Source organism: Podarcis gaigeae, assembly GCF_964106915.1.
Source record: "Podarcis gaigeae genome assembly, chromosome: 11".
Lineage (NCBI taxonomy): Eukaryota > Metazoa > Chordata > Lepidosauria > Squamata > Lacertidae > Podarcis > Podarcis gaigeae.
The window spans coordinates 38,168,537-38,179,206 of record NC_139687.1 but is presented as its reverse complement, the minus strand read 5'-3'; the positions used below and the strand labels follow the sequence as shown (position 1 = coordinate 38,179,206).

General features: G+C 42.2%; 1 long non-coding RNA gene across 1 annotated transcript; it reads left to right on the top strand.

Annotated features, from left to right (window-relative positions):
* Positions 1 to 328: 328 nt before the first annotated feature.
* LOC310827598 lies at positions 329 to 9,511 on the top strand. Its single transcript, XR_014556456.1, has 3 exons — positions 329 to 522; positions 1,733 to 1,797; positions 7,010 to 9,511. It is a non-coding gene; the product is annotated as an uncharacterized lncRNA (long non-coding RNA).
* The last annotated feature ends 1,159 nt before the right edge of the window (positions 9,512 to 10,670 follow it).

The following is a 10,670-nucleotide window of genomic DNA, read 5'->3' as shown; positions in this document are numbered from 1 at the left end:
TTCTTTCCCAGGGAAAACATCTTCTGTTTTCCTACCTCGTTCTCCAGGAGCTTTAGAGATCCTGTTATAATTTTTGGTGGGTACAGGGTGATGACCTTGTGATCATGAAGTGGCTGAGAGTGGTGTGTGTGTGTTTTCATTAAACATTTTCCCAATGGTCTGCAGCCTCCCCAGGTGCCCATACTTTCTGATTTGAAAAATTGCTCTAGGATGAATTACCCCTAGGCTTTAATTGAAGATTGGGAGAGGGAAGCTGACTACCAAGAGCCTGAGACCAGTACACACCCTTATTTTGTTCTTCCTTTTAGCTCTTTTCACACAGATGTTTTCAAAAGTAAAGACTGCACTAAACGTTTATCAGATGCACTGTAAGCAGCCTTCCCACCTTCCCATGTCTGCAGCATAGGCCAGATGAGGCCATCATGAGGTTCTCCAGAAGTGGGAGCATCCAAGAAGGCTGCAGAATGCAGGTGACCAGAGAGATGATTTGGTGAATGAAAGAAAGGACGCCTCAAAAGTAAGGTAAATGGAACAAAAACCATTCACATGACCAATGAGAAAACCACCGAATTTCCTCTCCCTCTTGAGAATTTTCAAATGCAATTTCTTATCTCCTTAACTAATGGGAAATGGGGGGGGGGGCAGAGCTAAAGAAAATTTTAGCACAGTCCTAGACCAGAGTCTACAATATGTTAGTTTTAAGATGCTGCAAGATTTTGTCGTTGTTTATGACATGCTATACAGTTTAAGGAAAAGGGCAAAAGTTTGATCAGCACTGGACAAGAGCATCAGGCCCTCCAAGTGTCCCTATTTTCCAGTGTCCCTGATTTAGAGAAGCTGTCCCAGTTTCTGATTTGATCCCTGAATGTCTCACTTTTCCTTAGGATGTCCCTATTTTCATTGGAGAAATGTTGGAGGGTATGGAGTTATCTGATCCGTCTGTAAACAATCCTGTATAGGGAAGGTTTTTAAAAAATGTTTAATGTTTTATTATGTTTTTTATATATGTTGGAAGCTGTCCAGAGTGGTTGGGGCAACCCAGTAAGATGTGTGGGGTATAAATAGTAAAATTATCATTATGGAATGGGACGTCCCTATTTTCAGCAGAGAAATGTTGGAGGGTATCCAGCATAAATCTCTCTCTGTGTTGCTGGGGCACCTGCAGCCATGGGACAGAATGAGCAAAGGGAGACCCCATCAGGATTCTGCCTTCGTAGGATGAATCAAGATTCGGATTGGCAGACCCAGCCTTCCAAGATCCAATGGGGAACAATATTAAATTGCCTAAGGTCAAGACAGTCCATTTCTCCTAGCAATTCCTCAGATATTATAGACTTATTCTGCAGTGATGGGGAGCACATAAATTATGTGGCTATTTTGACAATGTTTCAGTTTCACCCGTTCTCTCTTGTCTGCTTATTCTCTCGATCATAGCTTTCTAGCATGAAATGCATAAGGCATAGGTGTTAATGCAATACAGGGATCCAAATCCCATTCAAAATCCAGGTCAGAGGTGAAGCGTACAAATCCACAGACAGATTTGAGCAGCTCTAAATGTAATTCAGCACACCAGCAAATGCTCTCAAGGGCTCAGACATCCTGCATTTGTGACTGGACTTGATTGCAGATTTTCACTGCAGGGCAAGAGGCTGCCTGTTCCAATAGCACACAGCCTGTCCACAATAATGCCTAAATGACAGATCAGTCTTGCTTCCCTTGGCCTATTTTGCAGGTCTTCAGCAATGCTCATGTGCTGAGGCCATTCCATGAAGCAGTGGAAGCAAGATACTGCAAACTGTAAGTATGATCAACAGTAAAGCCATACATAGCATCAACATACATTTGTTTAAGCTGCAGTTGCAGCTGGAAACTGAAACATTTTATTTGCTGTCCATCCAGAATCTGCTGGCACATCTTAGACCTTTTTCTCCACAGTAACCAGCTCTTGATTAATGTAGCACATCCCTGTAATAAATCAACAATTTCCCCATTCTCTAAACTGAATGGCATAGGCTAGTTTTTATAGATATCTAATTTTCAAATAAACAGGAACAGGAACAACCACCAAAAGCACAAGTACATCACATTTAATTTCTACTGGCCAATGTAAACATTTTACTTTACATTTCTTCTTTTTCTACTAAAGGTAAGGTAAAGGGACCCCTGGCCATTAGGTTCAGTCGTGGCCGACTCTGGGGTTGTGACGCTCATCTCGCTTTATTGGCCGAGGGAGCCGGCATACAGCTTCCAGGTCATGTGGCCAGCATGACTAAGCCGCTTCTGGCAAACCAGAGCAGCCCACGGAAACACCGTTTACCTTCCCGCCGGAGCGGGAAGTCCTAAGCTCTGTGGTTTAACCCACAGCGCCACCCGTGTCCCTTTTTCTTTTTCTACTATTACCATTTAATTAATTTATATACCGCTTAATTGCTGAAGTGCCTTCTAAGCAGTTTGCAAGTATATAACCAATTACCAAGGACACAAAGCCACATATTTAAAATAATTAAAATAAAACAATTTCATCAAAACATTAAAATCACCACCCACAATTGAAGTGCACAACTAAACAAGCCCATTAAAAGCACAGCAATAGAATGTGTTAAAACAGCTATTCAAACTGGAGGTTTGTGCCAGAAGAGATGGGGAATGCTTGGTCAATATTGCAGAAGGAGTTCGGTTTAGGCTGTGTCTGCTGGCTGCTACAGAATAAGGTCCCTCCAGAAATGTTTCTGCAGTCCCGTAAAACTTCTACATAGGTCCGTTTTGACATTTTTCAAATATGTTTTATTTAACTCTGCATCAGTGGGAAGCAAGGCATGTTTCTGGAAGTAATATTCAGATTGACAGCCGTTTATTAGCACAGCTTGAGGCCTGTTAGCCAAATGTCAGTGTCTTTGAAAACCAAAGAGGGGAACAAGCTAGTCTTCCGCTGCATTCTTCCTTCTCCTGTGAGCTGCCACGCATGGGGCACCCTGCCAACTCTTCTCCTTTCCTTCCCACATACATAGAGCTATGTGTAGGCATTTCTATGTACATCTTCATTTATCTAATATTTCGTGGAATACCCCCCCAATGTTCTTTAATACATGAACAGACTGCTTCTCTTATATTTGATGAGTACAGTGGGAGGAATTCAGCATTGTGCTATGGCGATTGTTCCATCAGCATTTGGGCTTGTCTGATAGAACGATTCCCTCCCATGCAGTGTACAGGGACAGGGCGGTTTCTCCAGACACCCCCCTCCAGGACCAATTTTGGGAGCATGGGGGGCATGCTGGGAGAGGAGAGAGGTGAAATCACAATTTCTCAAGTGGATGTCCTTGTCCAGGGCATCTGCTGACAGGACTCATTAGTTTAATCCCACCCATAACTTCCCATAGAATACTAGTGATTTATTTTTTTTAAAGGAAAAACCCTGAAAATGTTTTCTGCTCATGCTAAGTCAGATCATTGGCTTAGCTAGTTCAGTACAGTGGTACCTCTGGTTACATACTTAATTCGTTCCAGAGGTCCGTTCTTAACCTGAAACTGTTCTTAACCTGAAGCACCACTTTAGCTAATGGGGCCTCCCACTGCTGCTGCTGCACGATTTCTGTTCTCATCCTGAAGCAAAGTTCTTAACCCAAGGTACTCTTTCTGGGTTAGCCGAGTTGTAACCTGAAGCATATGTAACCTGAAGCGTATGCAACCCAAGGTACCACTGTATCACCTACTCTGGCTGGCAGCACAACTCTGAGGCCAGGCTGGCCCATGACGTTTTGCTTCCTGTGGTGGAGCAGAAAATACACATGCACACACCAACGCCACAGGGCATAGTAGCAGGTGCAACTGCACTGGTGGCCAGTTCATCTCTGGGCCCAATGATTTAAGCCCTAAGTGGTCTAGGCCCCGAATATCTCTGTGCCTGCTGCCCTTATCAGGAGTTGTGCAGAGGGGGGTCTCTTGGTTGTCCCACCATCCTCAGTGAGCAGCCCAGGAGAGGGCTTCATCTGTGGCAGCTCTCAATTGTGGAACTCCCTCCCCACAGAGATAGTACCTGCTGCACCTTCATTGTACCACTTTTGTCATATGCTGAGGATGCATACCTCTTGACCCTGGCCCTTGCCCATTAAGGTGTTTTGTTTTGGGGAAAGCACCTCTTGCTCTGAGCTTCTACTGTGCTGTTCCATTTGGAACAGCTTAACTTGTTTTAGAATTGTACATGGTTGAAATGCAAGCGGGACTCAGTGGTGAAGGTCAGGTAAGAAATCATATTCACGCGCGCGCACACAAATCTGCTCCCTCAGGTCACTTGTTCATTTCTGTGCACTCACTCAGTTCTGCACGTCCGTTGCTGTTTCATCTGTTTACTGGGCTGCCTCCAGACTTTGAGGAATCCAGAGTTTCCTTAAAGTTAAATATTTATGTTAAACTGAACCTGAGCTGGAAAAGGAAGGAAGTCACAAGGTCAACATTGAAGTTGCAATAAATGTGTCTCAGGTATAGTAATTATGGTCTTTTAATGGTTATTAACTAGCAAACTAGATTTTGCTCAAGCAACCTCCAATCCTGGGGGCACAAATATTGAGAGGTGAGGAGTTTGAAGAAATTTATTTTATTTTCCCTGTTGATAAACTAAAGGTGGTAATAAGACATTTTAAACATAGTTTCTAGGAGCATGCCGGAGGGCATTTGTCAAAAGTAATAATAAAAATCTAAGTTTGCTGTGGAAAAATTCTACGTGGAAATATGAATTTAAAATCTCAGAAATTATGCTCACCCAACCACAGAACCTGCTCCCCCACATACTTATATACATACAACTACACCAAATGTGGTTTGTATTAAATCTGTAAGTCAAACCCTAGACCATATTGCTCTCTTATCCCTTTCATTGGAGAAGGTATCTGTATTTTATTTCTGTTACTCTCAAAATCAATTGATAACATTACAGAACAACACAGGAATTGGGAGCAGCAGTATAAAGCCATGGTGCCCTTCGTTAATAGTAAATATTGGGGATTGGATCTCCTTAAATACTTCTTAGTCTCTGCCTGTCCTACTGAAGCTAAATCCACCATTTCCCTGTGTTAATTTCTGCCTTATCATTGAGCAGTAAAAGCCACTTCCAGAAATATAGGAGAATACAGTGCAAGTTTAGCACTCATTGCCATGTTATTTGCTTCTGGGGAAAAATCCATTTGCATATAACACAGAAATGAGCGCTATATTCTGCTATATTTCTGGAAGTGGCTTTTACAGCATGCGAAAGCTTAGTGATAATGTGCAGAAATTAAGAGTTTTGGAAACGTCAGGAAACTGGAACAAACTGCATGGAATGCAGCCTTGAGCTGACCAGTCATGCTCTAACATATCACAATGCACATGTTCACAGCAAGGAAAGAAAATACTCAGACATATTTTGCTGGCTATTGAAATCCTTCTCCTAGGAGCTAGCTGTCAACGTGATTATATGTAACAACACTTCCCTGTATCTGACCTTTCATTTATCAAAATATTTTTTTGATGTGCCCCAAGTCATTTGAAAAAATGAACTTATATTATAATTTAAATCCACGGGCAGAAGTAAATTGGATCATTTATCTTGTTAACCTTGGAGAAGGCAGCTGCCATGTTATTTAAAGAACCACTCATTTAAAATCAGTCTTTCTTGGCCCTGATCTGATTTGTTATCTGCTTACATTTGAGGCTGGACTTATGGGAAGTGGGGTTATGGGTTACTCTCAGTGAGACCTGCACCATAATATTGGAATATCCAGTCTCTCTATTCCATTTTCTTGTCCTCCCCACTCAGTCCCACTTCCCCATTTTTTCAGTGGCCACTGAGGACTCTCAGCCTTTGTTGGTCTATTTTGGGCTCCCCCACCCCTCATTGCCTTCCCTCTCTCTCATTTTTTTATTTTTTTTGTAGTTATACAAATGTCAGGGCTCTCTCAAGTCTTTATCCCTCACTTGTACATGGGTTTTGTTTCATAGACAATGGCGCCCCCTGAAAAAAAATACAAAGTTGATGATCCACATGATCCAACGTCTTACTGAAGTGGAGCCATTCCAGAATCTCTGATGGCTTATTGACCCTTGTGATGCTTTATTTCTCATGCACTTCAGAATGCTTGTTTTTCCCCACAGGATATCATGTTGCTAACGGACTGGTGTCAGAAGGATCTGGAGGTGGGAAAGCCAAGGAGTGGCATAAGGAAGCCATATGCTTCACCAAGGATTTTAAGAGAAACAGCCATGGTTCTTGCCAACAACCTGGGGAATGGACTCAATTTTATGACAAAACTAGAGGCATGTCCTTGAGATGCCCCCAGTGAGCTCAGGGCTTACAGGACAAGTTATGATATGTGGGACAAAGGGTTGGGTGGAAGCACACAATCTGGAAGTACTCTTGGGTCCAGTTATGTCACTGGAGGTCCAAGTGGTGTCAGTAGCTGAAAGTGTTGACTTCCAGATCCAATGTCAGCTAGATGGGTGGCTCCATTTTTTGAATAACCCCAATTTCCCCCCTAACCATCAGCACATCTTGGGGTCCTGAATTCTTCAAGTCAGTTCCACGTTGTGGAAAGAAATGCATTCTCAACTCTCTCCCCGTCATCTTCACTGGATGATCTGAGTTTTAGTACAGAGGGATAAAAACAACAGTCATAATTCTGTAAACCTTGATCATGTTCCCACTTAGTCATCCTTCTTTTCAACTAAAAAGCCTCAAACACTTTAGCCTTGCCTTGTAAGGGAGGTGCTCCAACCCTTTGATCACATTGATTTCCCTTTCCAGTTCTATGGCATCCATTTTTTCTTTTTCTTTTTGCAACAACTTTAGGACTCTGGTGCCAAACAGTTTTGACCTTTTGATTAAAAAGTAAATCAAGATGTTTGTGCATTGAGTCTAATTGAGAACATGCAACTTTTTTGGGGGAGGAGGGGAGAGAATCAATTTTTATTTACTCCTAACCGAGCCTGACTATTCGCTGCTAAAAGCTTACATTGTTCCATCTCATTCCCACAGAAACAAACTCACTGACAGTGGAGGCTGCATTGTCGCTCCCTCATTATCAGATGGAATCAAATGGTCATTATGGAGCCAGAACAAATGTGGTCTAAGTGCAGCACGAAATAGCCCTCCGGTTCCCAAAATAAATGTGTTTACATAACATGCGCAATCTCCCAATCTTTGCCTCAGGCCCTTTTAGCAGAATAGCTCATTACCACTCACAAAACTGTGTGCTAAGTGGAGATAAAAAGGCTAGGTTTGTTAACAATGTATTTGGTTTCCAATAATGCTTAGTTGGTTAATCATATGCATCCACGGGGAAGTTACAGCTGGGCAATGGGATGCAAAGGAAGTAGGGGTTGTGCTCTCTCCTTGTTTGGTGATAGGGAGAACATGATTTGCCTGGATATTTCACTCGAGGCAAGAGGCTTACTGATGATGGCACTGCCACGTGGGAGGGATAAGAGGATCTCCTAATAAATCTTAAATATTTCTTGGACTGATCCACCAGCTGGAGCTATCATTGATTTGAGAAAGCTGCCTCAAATTTGTCTAGTGGTGAAAAGCTAGGAAGGTTCCCGCTTCCAGATGACTCTACTACCAAAGCGAACACCACCACCCCAACAACACAAACCCATAGCTACATGCTTATTTATTTAAGACATTTCTGCTCTGCCACCTTTCCATTTTAAAAGCCCTCAAGGCACCAATAAAAAGCAGTATAAAATAGTGAAAGAAATGTAATGAATGCAGTTACAGCAGAGGGCAGAATTCAGCGTAGTGCTAAGTGGAGTATTTGTTTGGGGAACAAGGTCCGCTTGTGCAACAGGACTTCTCCTCCTCTTCTCCCACCACATGTACTCACTAAACCTGTTGTGGTGGTTTCCCCAAACCCACCAGAGGAAATTTAGGGGCATATGTGGGGAAGAGAGACAGGAAGTCCCAGTTATGTGAGTGGACCTCATTCCACTCACACCACAACTTAGTTTAATCCCACTCAGACATCTTACACACCTTTGAAAGCTCAGATAAACAAGACATACCTAGCCTGATAGTAATGATGGGACTTGGTGAACATGTCTTAGGAGGATTCCATAGTCGGTGCCTACCCCAATATGGTGCCTTTCAGATGTTGTTAGACTACAGCTCCCATCATCCCTGACCACTGGCCATGCTGGCTGGGGCAGATGGGAGCTGTAGTTCAATGACATCTGGCAAACACCAGGTTTCTAGGGTAGACAGTATTGTATCCTCCATTTGTTGTTGGACAACAACTCTAAACAGCCCCAGCTAGCAGTACCAGGGATCATGGGATTGTAGTCCAACAACAGCACCTTTTCTACACTTACTGTAGGTCCTCTCTCTATTACTACATGCCTAACTTCCAAATATTAGGACACTGGATGCAGATCCTTTGATAAATGTTTCAGCTGACAGGTAACCCAGGTAAGTGGCTGCTTACATACCCAACAATAAGGGCTTAAAGTATATCCAAAAGGGTCAAATACACCAAGATTGGACATACTCTATTCAAATCTCTTCCATACAGTTTCTGAGCATCATGCTGGGGTTAACCTATCTGTCCTCCTATCTTCTATAGATACATGTCTCCTAAGTTCATAAGTGATGCTGAAGGCTTAAGTGGCAGCCCTGTGATTTGGGCTGTAGGGGTTCACCAGCACAGCACTTCCCTACCCACTCAGTAGCCAAACTTGGTTGTGGGTAGAGTGAACCAATCTGTGAAGAGTTCAACACATATGGATCCATCGTAGGAAGGTTTGCTGCATTACACACAAAAATGAGCTCTTTGTTAAAACGTATGCTGTTGGAGGCAAGCACTGGAAAATTATATGTGCCAGGAAACTGGGAAGGCTTCCAAGAGCCAGTAAGCAGGCAGGAATATGCACAGCTGTTAAATGTGGCATCCAGATAAGGGCTGATTGGGACCCTATATTCTTCTTTATATAAAAAAAGTTTTTATTAGTTTTACATAAAGTTGGACACAGCAAATATAACCATTCCAAAAACAAAAAGAGGTTCTTTCGAACCTTTAGACCTCCTTCCCTCCCTCCATGGGTTCCATTTCCAAATTTTATTCCTGCATCTTTTACTGTACTCCATCCATTATATAATCATGGTAACCTAAGTTCATGTTACTTTGCAAGTGTCATTTTATTCCTGCCAGTGATTTCAACAGTTTACAGTGGTCTTTCAAAGATATTTTAAAAATTATTCCAGTCTTTTAAAAATACTTGGTCTTCCTGGTTTCTGATCTTTCCCGTCAGTCTTGCCATTTCCTCATATTCCATTAACTTGGTCTGCCACTCTTCTCTGGTCGGTTCTTCTCCTTCTTTCCATCTCTGGGCCAAAAGCATCCTTGTTGCCGTCGTTGCATACATAAACAGTCTTTTATTTTATTTTGGTAGTTCCTCACCCATGATGCTTAGCAAAAAACCCCACAACCGTCTGGTTTTTTTAACAAAAGTTATCTTAAACATTTTCTTCAACTCGTTATATATCATTTCCCAGAAAGCATGACCACCACATATGATAAAAAGTACCCTTTTTCTCTTTACATTTCCAGCACCTATTCAAACTGGTTCTATAATTTTGCTGGGTGTCAAATACCAACGGTACATCATTTTCATATTATTTTCTTTTAACAAACAGCAGGCTGTAAACTTCAAATCCTCTTTCCATAACTTTCCCCATGATGCAAGCTGTATATTATAGCCAAAGTCTCTGGCCCAGTATATCATTACTGATTGAACTAATGGGGACCCTATATTCATATGAGTCAACAGTATGGAAGCAGGGGTACCTACACTGTAAAGAAAAATCATAGACTCATAGAAGTGCAGAGTTGGAAGGGACCCCAAGGCTCATCTAATCCAACTTCTTGCAATGCAGGAAATCAAGTGTCCCAACTTATGCAGTTGCAGATTCAGCTAATGACAGATCCCTCAATCACAGAGCTTAGATGGAATGGCCAAATTTTGCTACCCACTTTACAGGCTGCAGACAATGTCTCCTACTAACTGGGCAAGTTTTCAGAAGGCTCTGTTGCACTTATTGGCAAGAGTGATTCCACTGCCCACTATATGACACCAGGAAGCATTGCCCTCACTCTGAGTTGGCTTCGTGATAACGTCCCATAGCCATGAAATTTCGTGATGCAATGATTTCTGAAGACGAATCAAGAGGACAATGCAGTGAGGATCATGATCACTGATGCCAGGATTACCAGCAGGCAGTGGAAAGATTGTTTGTTTGTTGGAAGAAAAGGGGTGGCTTTCATGAAACCTCCCCAGAGCCAAAATCAGCCAAATATCAAGAGAAAAAAGTTCATTTAGGGGTTTGGAATCTAAGTTTTATGAGGATTTTCACCAGCTACAAGCGCAGTATAACTGCCACATGGAGTTGCCTCTAGATCCTGCATGTAGTGAAGTATTTGGGGTTAGTTTGGGGAAACCTCATGCAGAAGTTGGAAGTTCCTGCTTGGGCATATTTTTGAGAACTATTTTTTTAAAAAAGTTCATATGAGGTTAACAAATCACCAGAGGCGATTTTTATACATTCCTAATAAGTATGGTTTTTTTGCTGTTGTTCAGATACTGTGTTGTCTGAATATTTGCTCTTTAAAAAACTGTTCCCAGTTGGTATATGTACTGGATCT